The sequence below is a fragment of the Hemiscyllium ocellatum genome, chromosome 4 (assembly GCF_020745735.1).
Source record: "Hemiscyllium ocellatum isolate sHemOce1 chromosome 4, sHemOce1.pat.X.cur, whole genome shotgun sequence".
Lineage (NCBI taxonomy): Eukaryota > Metazoa > Chordata > Chondrichthyes > Orectolobiformes > Hemiscylliidae > Hemiscyllium > Hemiscyllium ocellatum.
In genome coordinates this window covers 71,124,564-71,146,178 of record NC_083404.1, presented here as the reverse complement: position 1 = coordinate 71,146,178, position 21,615 = coordinate 71,124,564, and the positions used below count along the sequence as shown (strand labels likewise).

General features: G+C 43.3%; 1 protein-coding gene and 1 non-coding gene across 10 annotated transcripts in view; both read right to left on the bottom strand.

The window, feature by feature from the left end:
- Nucleotides 1–21,615, bottom strand: part of oxr1a (oxidation resistance 1a) — a 524,990-nt gene that overhangs the window by 298,402 nt on the left and 204,973 nt on the right. The window lies entirely within an intron of this gene.
- Nucleotides 3,074–3,146, bottom strand: trnam-cau (transfer RNA methionine (anticodon CAU)). The gene has a single exon. It is a non-coding gene; the product is annotated as a tRNA-Met (tRNA).

The window sequence follows — 21,615 nt, the reverse complement described above, 5'->3', positions numbered from 1 at the left end:
TAACATTCTTGAGGTCAAATGACATTTGGCATGTTTGGACAGTTCCATACCATGCGTCATCCAGTGGTCTGGCAGAAAGAGCAATCCAAACATTGAAGGAAGGCTTGAAGAAACAGTCTACAGCATAAACAGTTTGTGTTCCTGTTTAATTAAAGGATCACCCCTCACACAACTATAGGGATAGCTCCAGCAGAATTGCTGTTGGGAGAAGACTCCGCACCAGGTTAAATCTGATTTTCCCAGACGAGTGGGAGTGGGGAGTGAAACAGTAGGAGGAACACCAATCCTGGCCAAATGCCTTCTCTAAGCACGTAAAGCGCACATGTAAATATAGGGTGACTTGGTGATAGGATACTGGCCTCAATGCAAGAAAAGATAAAGATAAACTGGTTATTTGGAGAGTCTCCTCATTCTAGGGTCTGACTGAAGTTGCTGGTTAGAGCCACGTACATGCAAATGAAGAGTCACCTGTATTTGTGCAGTGATTTCAGGAATATAAAAACAGATAAGAAAAGTGTCTTTAAATATATAAGGTAAAAAGAGGTCAAAGTGAACATAGGTCCCATAGGAACTTAATAGGGGGAGATAGTTATGGTGAACAAGGAAATAGCAGAGGAGCTAAACAAATATTTTCCACCAGTCTTTACTTCAAAACAACCCTTTAATACTAAAAAAAGGGGGGCAAATATATCCTCTGGCCCTGATGGCTTGCATCTTAGGATGCTCAAAGAAATTGCTACAGAGATGCAGAGGTTGTAATTTTCTAAAACTCCGAGGATTCTGGAGAAGTACCAGAGGATTGCAAAAACTGCCAACATGAAAACCCTATTCAAAAACATATTGATGAAAAAAGCCAATTAGCCTAACATCTATTAAAAGGAAGTAAAGCATTAATCTAATCAAGTAGAGTCAAGTGGAAAATTATTTCGGATTAATTTTTTAGAGATATTTCAGGAAGTGAATGGAAGGAAACCAGTAGATGTTTTGGATTTGAACAGCCAGAAAGTGTTTATCAAGGTAACTCACAAATGCTTAAATGACAAGAACCAATGTTGTTGGAGGTAGTATAGAACATAGCGCAGAACAAGCCCTTTGGCCCTCGATGTTGCACTGACTTGTGAGTTAATCTAAGTTGAAAAATGTGGTGCTAGAAAAGCTCAGCAGGTCAGGCAGCATCCGAGTAGCAGGAGAATCGACGTTTTGGGCATAAGCCCTTCTTCAGGAATCCAGATTCCTGAAGAAAGGCTTATGCCCGAAACATCGATTTGCCTGCTCCTCGGATGCTGCCTGGCCTGCTGCGCTTTTCTAGCACCACACTTTTCAACTCTGGTCTCCAGCATCTGCAGTCCTCATTTTCTCCCTGTGAACTAATCTAAGCCCATCAACCTACACTATCCCATTAGCATCCATATGCTTATCCAAGGACTGTTTAAATGGCCCTAATATGGCTGAATTAACTACATTGGCAGGCAGGGCATTCCATGCTCTTACCACTCTCTGAGTGAAGAACCTGCCTCTAACATCTTTCTTAAATCTATCACCCCTCAATTTGCAGCTATACCCCTTCAGACAAGCAGATGTCATCATCCTAGAAAAAGATTTACTGTCCACCCTATCTAATTGTCTGATCATCTTGTATGTTTTTATTAAATCGACTTTAAGCCATCTTCTCTCCAATGAGAACAGATCCAAGTCTCTCAGTCATTCCTCATAAGACCTTCCCTCCAGACCAGGCAACATCCTGGTAAATCTTCTCTGCACCTTTTCCAGTGCTTCCACATCCTTTCCAAAATATGGCGACCAGAACTGTTCACAATATTCCAAGTTCTACTACACTAGCGTTTTGTATAGTTGCAGCATGATATTGCGGCTCTGGAACTCAATCCTTCTGCCAATAAAACCTGGGTGGTAGATAGTGCTGTTATAGCAACTTCCAGGGATCTATGTACATGGACACCAAGATCCCTCTGCCCATCCACACTACCAAGAATCTTTCCATTGACCCAGTATTCTGCCTTCCTGTTATTCTTCCCAAAGTGAATCACCCCATATTTATCTGCATTGAACTCCATTTGCCAGCTTTCAGCCCAATTCTGCAGTTTATCCAACTCTCCCTGTAACCTGGAACATTCTTCCACACTGTCCATCACTCCACCGACTTTAGTATCATCTGCAAACTTACTAACCCATCTACTTATGCCTCCATCCAAGTTGTTTATAAAAATGACAAACAGCAATGGTTCCATAACAGATCCTTGTGGCACACCACTAGTAACCAGACTTCCATCAACCACCACTCATTGCCTTCTTACAGAAAGCCAATTTCTAATCCAAATTGCTAAATCACCTTCAATCCCATTCCTCCACATTTTCTCCAGTAGGTTGCCCTGTGGAACCTTATCAAATCTATCTAATCGTCTGATCATCTTGTATGTTTCTATATTGCTGAAGTCCGTGTACACCACATCAACTGCCCTACCCTCATCTACATGCTTGGTCACGTTTTCAAAAACTCAATGAGGTTTATGCCCTTTGGTGAACCCATGTTGACTATTTCCAATTAAATTATTGCTTGCTAGATGATTATAAATCCTATCTCTTATAATCCTTTCCAAAACTTTTCCTACCACAGACGTAAGGCTCACTGGTCTATAATTACCTGGTTATCTCAACTGGCCTTCTTGAACAAGGGCATAACATTTGCAATCCTCCAGTCCTCTGTTACTAAACATGACTAGACTAGACTTACAGTGTGGAAACAGGCCCTTCGGCCCAACAAGTCCACACCGACCCGCCGAAGCGCAACCCACCCATACGTATACCCCTTACCTAACACTACAGGCAATTTAGCATCGCCAATTCACCTGACCCGCACATCTTTGGACTGTGGGAGGAAACCGGAGCACCCGGAGGAAACCCACGCAGACACGGGGAGAATGTGCAAACTCCACACAGTCAGTCGCCTGAGGCGGGAATTGAACCCAGGTCCCTGGCGCTGTGAGGCAGCAGTGCTAACCACTGTGCCACCGTGCTGCCCTAAAGATAATGCGTAAGGTGGCAAAGGACATAGACTTGCCTTCTCTGAGGATTGAACTCAGGACCTTCAGATTATGAGACTGACGCGCTACCGACTGCGCTAAGAAGGCCAGCCAAAATTGACTTCAATGAGCCTGACGTGAATAATGACTCAAAGATCAAGGCCAAAGGCCCGGCCATCTCCTTCCTAGCTTCCCAGAGAATTCTTGGAAAAATCCCATCCAGCCCAGGAGACTTATCTACTTTAACACCTTCTAGAATTAATAACACCTCCCCCTTACTAACCTCAATCCTTTAAAGTCTAATAGTCCGTATCTCAGTCTTCTCCTCTGCAATATTTTCCTTTTCCTGAGTGAAAACAGATGAGTAATATTCATTTAGCACCTTTCCGATCTCCACAGGGTCCACACACTGCTTCCCACTTCTGCCTTTGACAGGCTCTATTCCTACCCTCGTCATCCTTTTATTCCTCACATATCTATAGAAAGCTTTAGGGTTCTCTTTTATTCTACCTGCTAAAGACAGCTCATGCTCCGTCCTTGCTCTTCTTAATTCTCTCTTTAAATCCTTCCTAATAACTTTTAACTCTCCATTGCCTCATCTGAATCATCTAGCCTCAACATCAAATAAGCCTCCTACTTCTGCTTAGCACGAGATACGATTTCCTTAGTGAACCACAATTCCCTTACCTCTCTCCCACTTCCTCCTTGCCTGACAGGGACATACTTATCAAAGACACGAAATATCTGTTCCATAAACCAGCTCCACATTTCGATTGTCCTCATCCCTTGCATTTTGCTGCCCATTTTATGCCTCCTATGTCTTGCCTAATCACCTTTTAATTTCCCTTCCCCCATCTATAACTCTTGCCCTGCGGCATTTACCTATCCCTTTCTATCGCTAAACTAAACATAACTCTCTCCATTACTGGTGGTATGCCACAAGGATCTATTTTGGGACCACTGCTTTGTCATTCTTATAAATGGTCACTCTCTCCATATTGTTGCGTACAATTGTGTAGATTGAGAGTTTACCCATTGGCATGGAACAGCAAGTGGGGATAAGGGTTTTTGTTTTGCAGGTTAGCAAACTATAACCAAAGGAGATCAACAGAGATCAGTCTTGGTACTGCTCTTACACATACTTGGAGGTAGGAAGCAAAAGTACTGTAGCCAAATTTGTAATGACACAAAAATAGATGGAAAGGGAGGTTGTGAAAAGCACGCAAACAATTTACAGACATTTGGAGGAGCTGGAGTTGGACTGGGTGGACAAAGTTAAGAATCACACAACACCAGATTATAGTCGAACAGGTTTATTTGGAGGCACTAGCTTTCAAAGGGCTGCTTCTTTACAATAAGGAAGCAGCACTTCGAAAGCTAGAGTCTCCAAATAAACCTATTGGACTATAACCTGGTGTTGTGTGATTTTTAACTCAGTTTACAGAGAGATATTGATAGGTTACATGGGAAAATTGGCAAATGGAGAATGATTAGGAAATTGTGAATTTGTTCATTTTGGAAGGCAGAACAATATTGAGAAAAATTGCAGAAAGCTGCAGTACGAAAGGACTTGAGACCACTTATGCACAAAACACAGAGAGCTAATACATAGGTGCATCAGGTGATCAGAAATGCTAATGGAATGTTACCCCTTATTGCAATGGGATTGGACTTATTGCTGGTGAGACTACATCCGGTGTACTGTGAGCAGTTCTGGTCGCTTATTTAAAGAAAGGTAAACTCCATCGGAGGCAGTTCAAAGAAGGTTCTTAAGGATGATCACCGTATGGATTCCAAGCAAAGATTAGGAATCAACTCACTGAAGCTTAGAAGAATGAAACATTGAAACATATAAAATTATATGGGGCTTGACAAGGTAAATGCTGAGAGAATATATTCCTCATGGAAGAGTCTAGAACTAGAGGGCACATTCTCAGAATAAAGGGGGATCAATTTAAGATTGAACTGAGGAGGATTTGAGAGGCTTTGGAACTTCTTATCACAAGATTACAAGTAGATTGGTAGAGTAGCAGATAGTGAAGGGGATTGCCAAGAAAGCAGCAGAATAAAGGTAGATTGGAGAGCTGGGCAGAGAAGTGGTAGATTGAGTTAAATCCGGGCAAATGCGAGGTGATACAATTCGCAATTATACGGTAAATGGAACTGTCCTGGGGAAATTTGATGTACTGAGAGATCTGGGTGTTCAGAATCAATGTAACCTGAAAATGGCAATGCAAATCAATAGAGTGGTCAAGAAGGCAAACGGCATGCTTTCCTTCATCAGACAGGGTATTGAGTACAAGAGTTGGCAGGTCATGCTACAGTTGTTTAGAACGTTGGTTTAGCCACATTTGGAATACTGTATATAGTTCTGGTTGCCACATTATCAAAAGGATGTAGATGCTTTGGAGAGGGTGCAGCAGAGGTTCACCTGGATGTTGTCTGGTACGGAGGGTGCTAGCTATGAAGAGGGGTTGTGCAGGTTAGGATTATTTTCATTAGAAAGATGGAAGTTGAGAGGGAACCTGACTGAGGTCTATAAAATCATGAAAGGTGTACACAGGGTGGATAGCAAGAAGTTTTTTCCCAGAGTGGGGGCCATGTCAGGACTCAAGGTAAGAGGGGAAAAGCTTAAGGGAGATGTAGATGGAAAGTTCTTTATGCAGAGGATGGTGAGTACATGGAACATGTTGCCAGCGGAAGTAGTAGAAATGGGCACTATTGCATCATCAAAGATGAATAGGCAGGCAGCAGAGGGATACAGATCCTTAGAAAATAGGTGACAGGTTTAGTTGGAGGAACAGCACAGGCTTGGAGGGCAGAAGGACCTGCTCCTTTGCTGTAAATTTTCTTTGTTCTTGTTCACAAAGCTATGGGGGACAGTCCTTGTATATATTTAAGGCTGAGATAGAGAGATTCCTAATCAATAGCAGTTATGGGGAAAGCCCAGGAAATCAGACATGAAGAATGTCAGATCAGCCTTGTTCCTGTTGAACGGCAGACCATGCTCAAGAAGCTGAATAGCCTATTCCTGTTTATGGCCTTATTGTTTTAGGAACAGAGATATGTTTCCAAGTGAAGATGGCAAGTGGCTTGGAGGGGAACTTGCAGGTGGTGGCAAACCCATGAATCTGTTGCTATTGTCCCTATGTATGGAAATGGTCAGGGTTTAGAACGTACGATCCAAGGATCTTTTGACGAGTTTCGGAGTGCACCACTGCTGATACTGAGCATTCAAGGTAAAGGAAGTGGATGTTATGCCAATCAACTGGGCTTTGTTCTGAATGGTGTCAAGCTTCTTGAGTGTTGTTGAGGCTGCACACATCCAGGCAAGTGGGGAGTATTCCATCACACTACTGACTTGTGCCTTGTAAGCATGGATAGGCTTTGGGTAGTCAGGAGGTGAGGTACCCACTGCAGGATTCCAAGCTCTGACCTGCTCTAATAGCCATTGTATTTATATGGTGAGTCGAGTTGAGTTTCTGGTCAATAGTAACCCCCAGGATGTTGTTAATAGGGGATTCAGTGATGATAACTCCATTGAATGTCAAAAGGCATTGTCTTTTTATTGAAGCAGTTCTTTGCCTGGCATTTGTGTGGTGCAAATGTTATTTTTCACCCCAAGCCTAGATATTTTTCAGGTCTTGTTGCCTTTGAACGTGGACCAATATCTGAAGAGTTGCGAATGGTGCTGAATATTGTGCAATTATCAGCAAACATCCCAACTTCTGACCTAATGATGGAGGTCATTAATAAAACAACTGAAGATGGTTGGACAGGGGATACTGGAGCATTTGAAAACAATGGGCTTTCTCCCCCCACATTTTCCAGAAATAGTTTCATTCTTAGCAATTAAAATATTGGCAGGCTAGGAGAGACTTGGAGGTAGGAGACAATGGGCTGAAATCTTCAGAAGACATCCAACTGAAGTCGACACCCCTGACAACACATTCTGTCATCAATCTTATGAAATTACTCAAGATTCACCAGTCTTTAACAGTAATGTTTGGATCTCCAGTCCCCACTCTGCTCCGATCCATCATGACTAGCCTATCAGTAAGAGTTTCTGAGGTCATTAACTTCATGTTATTCTTCCTTGATGATAAAGCTCTTGCACGTTCATAGGTTGATGCAAAATTATTTTAAAGCAGTGTTGCCCAATCTTTGTCACCCCGTGACATCTGTTTCAAGACTTGAAAGTTGCCTTGACACCTCAGTGAGAGCTGGGACAACACAACCCATTTGAATGCGATCACATCTATTGTAATGTGCACTGAACTCCACTGCAACTAGAATCACAGAATTCCTACAATGCAAGAGACTATTTAGCCTATTGAGTCTGCACTGACCCTCCAAAGACCATTCCAATTAGATCCAGCCTCTCAACATATCCTTGTAATCCCACATTTACCAATGTTAATCCACCTAACCTGTCATCCCCTAAACATAACGGCCAATTTAGCAGGGCCAATCCACCGGATCTACACATTCTTTAGACTGTGGGAGGAAACCATAGCACCTAATGGAGAGCCGAAGGGCCTGTTCTGTGGTGTATTGAAATCCATGCAGACACAAGCAGTCACCCAAGGCTGGAATCAAATCTAGGTCCTTGGTGCTGTGAGGCAGCAACGTTAACCACTCTGCTACCATGTTGCCCAGTACCACCCAACACTACCAGTACTGTAGGAACAAATTGTTGTAGATGCTGGAATCTGTACTGAAAACAACAAATGCTGAAGATTACTTGAGCTCTGAGGAAGAGTCATCTAGATTTGAAACATTCACTTTCTCTCTCTGTGGATGTTGCCTTTGTGGTGTGATCTTCAGTATCTATTGTTTCCACTACTAGTACTGTCTCAGGTCTTGTGTGACCCCAAACATTTGCTCGTGACCCCATTTGGGTACTTTAAAACTTGAGGTTTTGGAAGCAACTTCTTAAAGTTGCATAATTTGTAAAGACACTCATAACAGAGACTTGGTTACAGGGGCGTCAGGACTGGCAGTTAAACCTCCAAGGATTTTCAACTTATCGAAAAGACAGGGAGGTGGGCAGAGGAGGTGGGGTTGCCTTGTTAGTTAAGAACAAAATTAAATCTATGGCACTGAATGACATAGCGTCGGATGATGTGGAGTCTGTGTGGGTGGAATTGAGGAACCACAAAGGCAAAAAAACCATAATGGGAGTTATGTACAGAGCTCCTAACAGTGGTCAGGTCCAGAGGCGCAACATGTACCGGGAAGTAGAGAAGGCATGTCAGAAAGGCAAGGTCACGGTGATCATGGGAGACTTCAATATGCAGGTGGACTGGGTAAATAATGTTGCCAGTGGATCCAAAGAAAGGGAATTCATGGAATGCTTACAGGATGGCTTTTTGGAACAGCTTGTCATGGAGCCGACAAGGGAGCAGGCTATTCTGGATCTAGTGCTATGTGATGAACCATACTTTATAAAAGATCTTAATGTAAGGGAACACTTAGGAAGCAGCGATCATAATATGGTAGAGTTCAGTCTGCAGTCTGAAAGACAGAAAGCAAAATCGGATATAATGGTGTTATAGTGAAATAAAGGTAATTATGAGGGCATGAGAGAGAAACTGACAAAAATAGACTGGAAGCAGAGCCTAGCGGGGAAGAGAGTAGAGCAAAAATGGCAGGAGTTTGTGGGTATAATTGAGGACACTGTACAGAGGTTCATCCCCAAGAAAAGAAAGATTATCCGGGGAGGGATTAGACAAAGGAAGTCAGGAAATGTATTAAAGAAAAAGAGAGATCCTATAAAGTGGCCAAGAGCAGTGGGGAATCAGAAGATTGGGAAGGCTACAAAAACAAACAGAGGATAACAAAGAGAGAAATAAGGAAGGAGAGGATCAAATATGAAGGTAGGCTAGCCAGTAATATTAGAAATGATAGTAAAAGTTTCTTTCAAAACATAAGAAACAAACGACAGGCAAAAGTAGACATTGGGCCACTTCAAACTGATGCTGGAAGCCTAGTGATGGGAGATAAGGAAATAGCAGGAGTACTTAACAAGTACTTTGCTTCAGTCTTCACAGTGGAAGACATGAGTAATATCCCAACAATTAAAGGGAGTCAGGGGGCTGAGTTGAGTATGGTTGCCATTACAACAGAGAAAGTGCTAGAAAAGCTAAAAGGTCTTAAAATTGATAAATCTCCTGGCCCCAATGGGATACATCCTCGAGTTCTGAGAGAGGAAATAGCGGAGGCATTGGTTGAGATCTTTCAAAAGTCACTGGAGTCAGGGAAAGTCCCGGATGATTGGAAGATCGCTGTTGTAACCCCTTTGTTCAAGGATCAAGACAAAAGATGGAAAATTATTAGATTAGATTACTTACAGTGTGGAAACAGGCCCTTCGGCCCAACAAGTCCACACTGACCCGCCGAAGCGCAACCCACCCACACCCCCACATCTACCCCCCACCTAACACTACGGGCAATTTAGCATAGCCAATTCACCTGACCTGTACATCTTTGGACTGTGGGAGGAAACCGGAGCACCCGGAGGAAACCCACGCAGACACGGGGAGAACGTGCAAACTCCACACAGTTAGTCGCCTGAGTCAGGAATTGAACCCAGGTCTCTGTTGCTGTGAGGCAGCAGTGCTAACCACTGTGCCACCGTGCCGCCCGCACTGTGCCACCGTGCCGCCCAATTAGGCCAATTAGCCTAACCTCGGTTGGTAAAATTCTAGAATCCATCATTAAGGATGAGGTTTCTAAATTCTTAGAAGGGCAGAGTCTGATTAGAACAAGTCAACATGGATTTAGTAAGGGGAGGTCGTGTCTGACAAACCTGTTGGAATTCTTTGAAGAGGTGACAAGTAGGTTAGGCCAGGGAAACCCAGTGGATGTGGTTTATCTGGACTTCCAAAAGGCCTTAGATAAGGTGCCACACGGGAGGCTACTGAGCAAGGTGAGGGCCCATGGTGTTCGAGGTGAGCTACTGGTATGGATTGAGGATTGGCTGTCTGACAGAAGGCAGAGATTTGGGATAAAAGGTTCTTTTTCGGAATGGCAGCCGGTGACAAGCGGTGTTCCGCAGGGTTCAGTGTTGGGGCCGCAGCTGTTCACATTATATATTAATGATCTGGATGAAGGGACTGGGGGCATTCTAGCGAAGTTTGCCGATGATACGAAGTTAGGTGGATAGGCAGGTAATACTGAGGAAGTGGGGAGGCTGCAGAAGGATCCAGACAGTTTGGGAGAGTGGTCCAGGAAATGGCTGATGGAACTCAAAGTGAGCAAATGCGAGGTCTTGCACTTTGGAAAAAAGAATAAAAGCACAGACTACTTTCTAAACGGTGAGAAAATTCGTAAAGCCAAAGTACAAAGGGATCTGGGAGTTCTAGTCGAGGATTCTCTAAAGGTAAACATGCAGGTTGAGTCCGTGATTAAGAAAGCGAATGCAATGTTGTCATTTATCTCAAGAGGGTTGGAATGTAAAAGCACCGTTGTGCTACTGAGAGTTTATAAAGCTCTGCTTAGGCCCCATTTGGAGTACTGTTTCCAGCTTTGGTCTCCACACCTCAGAAAGGACATAGTGGCACTGGAGAGTGTCCAGCGGAGATTCACACGGATGACCCCTGGAATGGTAGGTCTAACATACGAGGAATGGCTGAGGATCCTGGGATTGTATTCATTGGAGTTTAGAAGATTAAGGGAAGATTTAATAGAAACTTACAAGATAGTACATGGCTTGGAAAGGGTGGACCTAGAAAATTGTTTCCGTTAGGCGAGGAGACTAGGTCCTGTGAACACAGCCTTAAAATTAGAGGGGGTCAATTCAGAACAAAATGCGGAGACATTTCTTCAGCCAGAGAGTGGTGGGCCTGTGGAATTCATTGCCGCAGAGTGCAGTGGAGGCCGGAATGCGAAATGACTTCAAGGCAGAAATTGATAAATTCTTGATGTCACAAGGAATTAAGGGCTACGGGAAGAATGCGGGTAAGTGGAGTTGAAATGCCCATCAGCCATGATTGAATGGTGGAGTGGACTCGATGAGCCGAATCGCCTTACTTCTACTCCTCTGTCTTATGGTCTTATGGTCTTATTTATGTTTACCTATGGCACATAGCAGTCTTCTTATAAATGGGTGGAGGAGAATTGGTTTCCACATATCCACGTTTTTCCTAATTTTAATGACAAAATTATGCTATTTAATGCAGTTTACGTAAAACAAGACATAATGAGAAATAGACATGGAAACATCAGTCTACTAACAAAACAATAGTTCATTCCTCTCAGTGTAATTCCTTATCCATTAGCCACGCTCAAATACAGATGTGAAATCCGGACTGGTAACATCCCGCACAGTGATGATATGCCTGCACTGAATAGACTATCTATGTCAATCTAAAGGGAGTTTCTCGAAATGGAGAAAGGTGACTATTGGTGTTCCACAGGGGTCAGTGTTGGGGCAACTGTTGTTTGTAATATACAAAAATGATCTGGAAGAGGGCACTGTTGTTATGATCAGCAAGTTTGCAGATGACACTAAGATTGGTGGAGTAGCAGAAAGCATAAGGGACTGTCAAAGAATACAGGAGAATATAGACAGACTGGAGAACTGGGTGGAAATGTGCCAGATGGATTTCTATCCAGACAAATGTAAGGTTTGTCTTAGGCAAGACTAATTCTAAAGCAAATTATACAATAAAAGGAAGAGCCTTGGAAAAGTTGATAGGCAGAGAGATCTGGGAATGCAGGTCCATTGTACCCTGAAGGTTGCTGATAGAGTGGATAGAGTGGTCAAGAAGGCATATAGTATGCTTGCCTTCATTGGATGGGGTATTGAGTACAAGAGCTGGCAAGTTATGTTAAAATTGTACAAGTCATTGGTTTGGCTGCGTTTAGAACACTGTGTACAGTTCTGGTTGCCACATTACCAAAATGATGTGGATGCTTTGGAGAGGGTGCAGAGAAGGTGTACGAGGATGTTGCCTGATATGGAAGGTGCTAGCTATGAAGAAAGGTTGAGTAGGTTAGGTTTGTTTTCATTAGAAAAAAGGAGATTGAGGGGGGACATGATTGAGGTTTACAAAATCATGAAGGATATAGACAGGATGGATCATGACAAGCTTTTTCCCAGGGTGAAGGATTCAATAACGCGAGGTCACACTTTCAAGGTGAGAGGTGGAAAGTTTAAGGGGGATACACACGGCAAGTACTCCACACAGAGGGTGGTGGGCGTTTGGAACGGGATGCCACCATAGGTGTTGAGGCAGGCACGGTAGATTCATTTAAGATGCGTCTGGACAGATGCATGAGTAGGTGGGGAGCAGAGGGATACAGATGGCTTAGGAATTAACTGACAGGTTTACACAGTATATTTGGATCGGCTCAGGCTTGGAGGGCCAAAGGGCATGTTCCTGGGCTGTAAAGTTTCTTTGTTCTTTATTCGGGATACTCATGTCTTGCAACAGTAAGTAAAGAATTATCAACCAGGCTGATAGTTAAGTTTTGCTGCATTCTAAAGCATTTCATTATCCTCACACAGACTCCAGATTTTTGCATTTCTTATTGTAGTAAAGTGATGTGGTCAAAACTCATTGTCTGTAATGTCAGGTATGAAACCTGTACAGCCATAACATGTCATCTCAACTCCTGTACTCCATGGTCTGGCCTGGGGGCACAGTGACTATGTGGTTAGCACCACTGCCTTCAAATCAAATGTCTTCTTCACTATGCGCAACGTCACTTTCAAGATATTATGTACCTGCACTCTCACTCTCTTTGTTTGATAATAATCTCCAGAGTCTTACCATTAACTGTGCAAGTGCTGCCCTAATTTATCCTACTAAAATGCAACACCATACAATAGCTGCATTAAACTGTATCTGCCATGCTTCAGCCCAAAGGCCCAGTTCAGAAGAGCTCATTGATTCTTAGATAACCTTCTTCCCTGTCTACAATACCAATGTTAGTGTCACCCGCAACCTTACTTACCATTCCCTCCTATATTCTGACTCGATGAAGGGCTTATGCTCGAAACGTCGAATTCCGTATTCCTGAGATGCTGCCTAACCTGCTGTGCTTTGACCAGCAACACATTTTCAGCTCAAATCATTTCTGTAAATGGCAAACAACAGTGCAATCAGCACTGATCCTTGTGGCACACATTGCACGGGGAGAACATGCAAACTCCACACAGTCAGTCGCCTGAGTCAGGAATTGAACCCGGGTCTCAGGTGCTGTGAGACAGCTGTGCTAACCACTGTGCCACCGTGCCGCCCATAAATTTTGTATCCAGTTGGGTCCTATGTCTACCATGGAGTACTTTGTGAAAGGCGCTGCTGAAGGCCATGTAGACAATGTGCTGCCCTCATCTATTCACTTCTTCACCTCTGCTAAAGACTCAATCAAATTTGAGAGCCATGGTTTCCAATGCACAAAGCCATATTCCTAATTAGTCCTTGCCTTTCCAAATATACGTAAATCCTGACTTTCAGAATTCCCTCCATCAACTTATCCACCACTGACATCTGGCTCCCTGGCTTTTCCTTTCAGCCTTTCTTTAATATAGGCACAATATTAGCCATGACTCCAGTGTTCTAGTATCTTGCCCGTAGCTGTGGAAGATACAAATATCACCCACAATTTAGTCCTTAGTTTCCCACAATGTCCTGGGATATATTTGATTAGGTCCTGGGGATTTATCTACCTTTTTGCATTTTAAGACTTCCTCTTCTGTATTGTGGACTCTTTTCAAGAGATCAGTATGTACTTACCCAAGTTCCCTAACCTTCTTGGTCAAAAGGTGTGGCCCTGGACAAGCACAGCAGGTCAGGCAGCATCTGAGGAGCAGAAAGCCGACATTTTGGCCATAAGCCCTTTATCAGAAAAGTGGGAGTGGGAGTGGAAGGTAGCTGGGAAGGCAATACATAGATGCAGATAAGGTGTGGTAGTGATAGTGATAGTTGGAGGGGAGGGTGGAGTGGATAGGTGGGAAGAAAGATGGACAAGTAGGACAGGTCAAGAGGGTGGTACTGAGTTGGAAGGTTTGATCTGAGATGAGGTGGGGGGAGGGGAGGTAAGGAAACTGGTGAAGTCGATGTTGATGCTGTGCAGTTGAAGGGTCCGAAGGTGGTAGATGAGGCATTTTCCTCCAGTTGTCAGGTGGCTTGGATTTGGCAGTGGAGGATGCCCAGGACTTGCATGTACTTGTCGGAGTGGGAGAGGGGGTTGAAGTGGTCAGCCACAGGACGATGGGGTTGTTTGGTGAATGTGTCCCAAAGCTGTTCCCTGAAACGTTACACGAGTTGGTGTCCTGTCCCCCAAAGTAGAGGAGACCACATCAAGAGCAGCAGACACAGTAGATGAGGTGTTTGGATGTGCAGTAACATCTCTACTGCATGTGAAAAAGTCCTTTGGAAACTTGGATGGAGGTGTGGGTGAAGATGTGGGCTTTCATGTCTTTCTGACGAGAAGTCAGAATCTCACCTATTGTGGGCGGCACGGTGGCACAGTGGTTAGCACTGCTGCCTCACAGCGCTAGAGACCCAGGTTCAATTCCTGCCTCAGGCGACTGACTGTGTGGAGTTTGCACGTTCTCCCCGTGTCTATGTGGGTTTCCCCTTTTGCATGTCGCCTTTTTGCTCTCCTAATTTCCCTCTGAAATGTACTCCTACATCCCTTCCTGACATACAGCATTGATATTAATGCTCAGTGCTGATATATTGGAGAGAACACCGAACTGATATAATGCACAAAATTGAGTGATGTAACAGAATACAGTGTTGATATTGTGCACAGCATGCAATGCTGATACAATAAAATTACAGTGCTGATAGGGTGCACAGAATTCAACACATATATAACAAAACATAGTGCTAATAAGTTGCACAAAATAAAGCACTGATATAAAACACAGAACACAGAGCTGATGTAATATATGGAATACAGTACACATATAACAGAGCTGGTATAAATACAAAAGACAGCACTGACATAACCTACATAGTGTACAGAATAAAGCACTGACAGAATACAGCGCTGACACGGCACATAATGAGATGCTGATGTAGTGCATGGAATATAATGCTGGTGGAAGACAAAGGATACAACATTGATACTATGCACCAAATAGAGTGGTAATGTAATGTATAAAGACAGCGCCAGTACAACCTAGAAAATACTAACAGCACTGATATAGCACATAGAATCAAGTGCTAATATTGCACACAGAATACAGCATTGATGTAGCGCACATAGAATACAGCATTGATAGAACAGGCGGAACACAGCGTTGATATAACACTGAATGCAGCACTAATGTATTACTCAAAATACAGCATTGACATGGCCAGCAGAATGAAGTGCTGATACAGCACTCAAAATGTATTGTAAGCTTAATTAAAAAACACTAAAATAACACAGAAAAGAATGCTGATATGGCATGCAGAATGCTAATGTAGTGCACACAATGCCACTATAATGAACAAAATAACATATGGAATGCAACACAGATAGTATACATGGAACACAGTGCTCATATCCAACACAGAATACAGCATTGATATAATAGAGAATACAGCACTAATACTGTGCACAGAATAAAGTGCTAATATTATGCGCAAGATATAATGGCAGATTACAGTCCTGATATTGTGGACAGAATAAGGTGTTGACATAACAGAAAACAACATTGATCTCGCTGATATAACACACAGGACATATATTTGATATCACGCACTGAAGAAGGCACTGATATGATAGAAAACAGCCCTGATAATATTGAAAACAGTGCAGCACTGTTATAATGCTCAGAACATAACATTGATATAATACACAGAACACTGTGCTGATATAATGTACAAAATACATCACTCATACAACACAATGCACTGCAGAATATAGCATTAAATTAGATTAACTATGGTATGGAAACAGGCCCTTTGACCCAACAAGTACATACCGATCCTCCGAAGAGTAACCCATCCAGACCCATTCCCCACCTATACCCCTGACTAATGCACCTAACACTATGGGCAATTTAGCATGGCCAATTCACCTAACCTGCACATCTGTTGGATTGTGGGAGGAAACCGGAGCACCCGGAGGAAACCCATGCAGACACGGGGAGAAAGTGCAAACTCCACACAGACAGTCGCCCGAACCCGGGTCCCTGGCGCTGTGAGGCAGCAGTGCTAACCACTGAGCCAGCGTGCTGCCCCAACACATCCACACAAACCCTCCGAAGAGTAACCCACCCAAACCCATTCCCCTACATTTACCCCTGACTAATGCACGTAACACAGTGGGAAATTTAGCAAGGCCAATTTACATGACCTGCATGTCTTTTGGATTGTGTAAGGAAACCAGAGCACCCAATTAATATAATGCACAGAATACATATTGACCAAACACAGAATACAGGGGAATCTTGATTATCTGAAAGACATAGGCCGGGAGTATTTAGTTCAGTTAATCAAATGCCAGACAATCAAATGCCACATAACATAGTTTAGCCAAGCATCTTGCGGTCTTGCCAAATAATCCAAAATTTGGATAATCGAATGCCAGATGATCAAAGTTCCTCTATATAGTGCTGATTGAATGGCACTGACACAGACTACAGAACACAGCACTAATATAATACAGAAAATACAGCACAGAATTTAGCACTGCATTAACATAAAAAATAGCACTGAAATAATGTTAAATAAGACATACAGAAAACAGCACTGACATAGTGCACGGAAAGCAGTCCTGATATTGCATATTATGCCTCAGATCGTGATTTCGGGATCCTTGATGGGAATGGGGAGCAACCCCAAGTCATGGTCCACTTAGGCACTAACGACATAAGTAAAAAAAGGATGGTGATTTAAGGCAGAAATTCAGGGAGCTAGGGTGGAAGCTCAGAGTGAGAACAAATAGAAGTGTTACCTCTGGTTTGTTACCCGTGCCACGTGCTAGCGAGGTCAGGAATAAGGAGAGAGAGGAGTTGAACACGTGGCTACGGGGATGGTGTAGGAGGGAGGGTTTTGGATACCTGGATAATTGGGGGCTCATTCTGGGATAGGTGGGACCTCTACAAACAGGCTGTCTACACCTGAACCAGAGGGGTACCAATAACCTGGGGGTGAGGGTGGAGGAATTTGCTAATGCGCTCCAGGCGGGTTTAAACTAATTCAGCATGGGGATGGGAACCTAAATTATAGTTCTAATGTCCAGGAAGTTGAGAGTAGTAAGGCCAGAAATAAGGTTTCAAGGTCACAACAGCAAGCAGAAAGGTGGTTTGAAATATGTTGACTTCAATGCCAGGAGCACCAGAATAAGGAGGGTAAACTTGCAGCATGGGTTGGTACCTGGGACTTCGATATTGTGGCCATTTCAGAGACATGGCTAGAGGAGTAACAGGAATGGTTGTTGCAGATTCTGGGATTTAGATGTTTCAGTAAGAACAGAGAAGATGGTATAAGAGAGGGAGCTGTGGCATTGTTAGTGAAGGACAGTATTATGGTGGTAGGAAGGATGTTTGAGGACTTGTCTACTGAGGTAGTATGGGCTGAGGTTAGAAATAGGAAAGGAGAGATCATCTTTTTGGGATCTTTCTATAGGCCACCGAATAGTTCCAGAGATGTACAGGAAAGGAGCGAGATGAACAGGGTAGTTCTTATGGGGAACTTTAACTTTTCAAATATTTACTGGAAATACCAAAGTTTAAGTATTTTAGATGGGTCAGTTTTTGTCCAATGTGTGCAGGAGGGTTTCCTGACACTGTATGTCGATAGGCCAACAAGGGGTGAGGTCACATTGGATTTGGTACTGGGTAAGGAACCTGGCCAGGTGTTAGATTTGGAGGTAGGTGAGCACTTTGGTGATAGTGACCACAATTCAGTTATGTTTACTTTGGGACAAGAGTTACAACTGCGGAAAAGGCAATTACGATGCAATTAGGCAAGGTTTAGGATGCTTAGGATGGGGAAGGAAACTGCAGGGGATAGGCACAATTGAAATGTGGATCTTATTCAAGGAGCAGGTACTGTGTGTCCTTGATAAGTATGAAACTGTGAGACAGGGAGGAAGTGGTCGAGCGAGGGAGCCATGGTTTAGTAAAGAAGTTGAGTCTCTTGTCAAGAGGAAGAAGACGGCTTAAGTGCAGGATAGGCATGTCCCGTTGAAGGCAAAGGATCGGAAGGGCGAGATTCGTGAACCATGGATAACAGGAGAAATTGTATGACTAGCCAAGAGAAAAAGGGAAGCGTACATAAGGTCCAGGCAGCTGAGAACAGAAGTGGCCCTGGAGGAATATCGGAAGAGTAGGACAAGTCTTAAACGAGGAATCAAGTGGGCTAAAAGGGGTCATGAAATAGCTTTAGCAAGCAGAATTAAGGAAAATCCCAGAGCATTTTATTCTTATATAAGAAGCAAGCAGGTAACTAGAGAAAGGATTGGTCCACTAAAAGTTAATGAAGGAAGGCTGTGTGCCGAATCTGAGAGAATGGGTGAGATTCTGAATGATTACTTTGCATCAGTGTTCACTGAGGAAAGGAACATGATGAATCTTGAAATTAGAGAGAGAAGTTTGATTAGTCTGGATCACGTTGGCATGAATAGGGAAGATGTGTTGGGTATACTAGAGGTTATTAAGGTGGACAAACTCCAGGACCGAATGGGATCTATCCCAGGTTGTTTAGGGAGGCGAGAGAGGAAATAGCTGAGGCCCTGACAGATATCTTTGTGGCATCCTTAAATACAGGTGAGGTGTCGGAGGACTGGAAGGTTGCTCATATTGTCCCCCTGTACAAGAAGAGTAGTAGGGATATTCCGGGTAACTACAGACCAGTGAGCCAGACGTCGGTTGTGGGGAAGTTGCGGGAGAGGGTACTGAGAGATAGGATCTATTTACATTTGGAAAGGAATGAGCTTATTGGTGATGGGCAACATGGGTTTGTGCGGGGGAGATCGTGCCGTACCAGCTTGATAGAGTTCTTCGAAGAAGTGACCAAGTTGTTAGATGAAGGAAGGGCTGTTGATGTCATATACATGGACTTTAGTAAGATAAGGTTCCCCATTATAGACTAATGGAGAAAGCGAAGTCACATGGTATGCAGGGTATTGTAGCTCGGTGGATAAAGAACTGGTTGAGCAACAGGAGACAGAGCGTAGTAGCTGAAGGGAGTTTCTCAAAATGGAGAAAGGTGACCAGTGGTGTTCCACAGGGGTCAGTATTGGGCCACTGTTGTTTGTGATATACATAAATGCTCGAGAAGAGGGCACTGTTGGTAAGATCAGCAAGTTTGCAGATGATACAAAGATTGGTGGAGTGGCAAAAGCATAAGGGACTGTCAGAGAATACAGGAGGATATACATAGACTGGAGAGTTGGGCGGAAAAGTGGCAGGTGGTTTTCAATCCAGACAAATGTGAGGTGATGCATTTAGGCAAGACTAATTCTAGAGCGAATTATACAATGAATGGAAGAGCTTTGGGAAAAGTTGATGGGCAGGGAGATCTGGGAGTGCAGGTCCATTGTACCCTGAAGGTTACTGCACAGATGAATAGAGTGGTCAAGAAGGTATATAGTATTCTTGCATTCATCGAATGGGGTATTGAGTATAAGAGCTGGTGAGTCATGTTAAAATTGTACAAGACATTGGTTTGGCCACATTTTGAATAGTGTGTACAGTTCTGGTTGCCACATTATCAAAAGGATGTGGACACTTTGAAGAGGGTGCAAAGAAGGCTTACGAGGTGCTAGCTGTGAAGAGAGGTTGAGTAGGATAGGTTTGTTTTCACTAGAAAAAAGGAGATTGAGGGGGAACCAGATTGAGGCTTACAAAATCATGAAGGGTATAGACAGGGTGGATATAGACAAGCTTTTTCCCAGGGTGAAGGATTCAATATTGAGAGCTCATGCTTTCAAAGTGAGAGGTAGAAAGTTTAAGGGGGATACATACTGTAGTACTTCACACAGAGGGTGGTGGGCATTTGGAATGCATTGCCAGTAAAGGTGGTAGAGGCAGGCATGGTAGATTCATTTATGATGTGTCTGGACAGATGCATGAGTAGGTAGGGAGCAGAGGGATACAGATGCTTAGGAATTGACCTACAGGTTTAGACAGTACATTTGGATTGGCTCAGGCTTGGAGGACCAAAGGGCCTGTTCCTGGGCTGTAAATTTTCTTTGTTGTTTGTTGGGATGAGATATAAAGGCTCAGGTAAGGCACGTGAGAGTTTCAAGTTAGCCTGGAAAGAGTGAAAGAGAGAGCTAAGAAGTCAGGAAGGAACATGAGAAGTCGTTGACAGATAAGATCAAGGAAAATCCTAAAGCTTTCGATAGGTATATCAGGAATAGAAGATTGATGACAGTAAGATTAGGATCAATCATGGACAGTCGTGGGAAGTTGTGCGTGGAGTCCGAGGAGATAGTAGAAGAGCTAAATGAATATGTTTTTGTCAGTATTCACACTGGAAAAAGACAATGGCTCTTCTCCTATCTCCTTGGACTCCACACACACAACTTCCCACGACTGTCCATGATTGATCCTAGTCTTACTGTCATCAATCTTCTATTCCTGATATACTTATCGAAAGCTTTAGGATTTTTCTTGATCTTATCTGTCAATGACTTCTCATGTTCCCTCCTGGCTCTTCTTAGCTCTCTCTTTCGCTCTTTCCAGGCTAACTTGTATCTGAGATACAGGCTACTAGACTAGAGGGGATTGAGAGTCACAAGGAAGAAGTGTCAGCAATACTAGAAAGTGTGAAAATAGCTAAGTCCCCTGGACTGGATGGGATTTACCCTACGATTTTCTGGGAAGCCAGTGAGGAGATTGCAGAGCTTTTGGCTTTGATCTTTAAGTCAACATTGTCTACAGTAATAGTGCCAGAAGACTGGAAGATAGCAAATGTTCAAGAAGGGGAGTAGAGACAACCCTGGTAATTATAGACCAGTCAGCCTTACTTCGGTTATGGGTAAAATATTGCGAAAGGTTACAAGAGATAGGATTTATAATCATCTCGAGAGGAATATGTTGATTAGGGATAGTCAACATGGTTTTGTCATATCTCACAAACCTTACTGAGTTCCTTGAGGTGACCGAACAAGTGGATGAGGGTAAAGTGGTTGATTTGGTGTATATGGATTTCAGTAAGGTGTTTGATAAGTTCCCTACGATAGGGTATTGCACAAAATATGGAGGCACAGGATTGGGGGTGATTTAGCGGTTTGGATCAGAAATTGGCTAGCTGAAAGAAGACAGAGGATAGTGGTTTATGGGAAATGTTTATCCTGGATTTCAGTTACCAGTGGTGCACTGCAAGGATATTTTTTGGGGGCCACTGTTGTCATTTTTATAAATAACCTAGATAAGGATGTCAAAGGATGGGTTAGTAAATTTGTGGATAGCACTAAGGTCAGTGGAGTTGTGAATAGTTGCGAAGCATATTGCAGGTTACAGAAGGACATGCATAAGCTGCAGATCTGGGTTGAATGGAGGCAAATGGAGTTTAATGCAGAAAAGTGTGAGGTGATTCACTTTGGAAGGAGCAGCAGGAATAAAGAGTACTGGGCTAATGGTAAGATTCTTGGTAGTGTAGATGAGCAGAGAGAC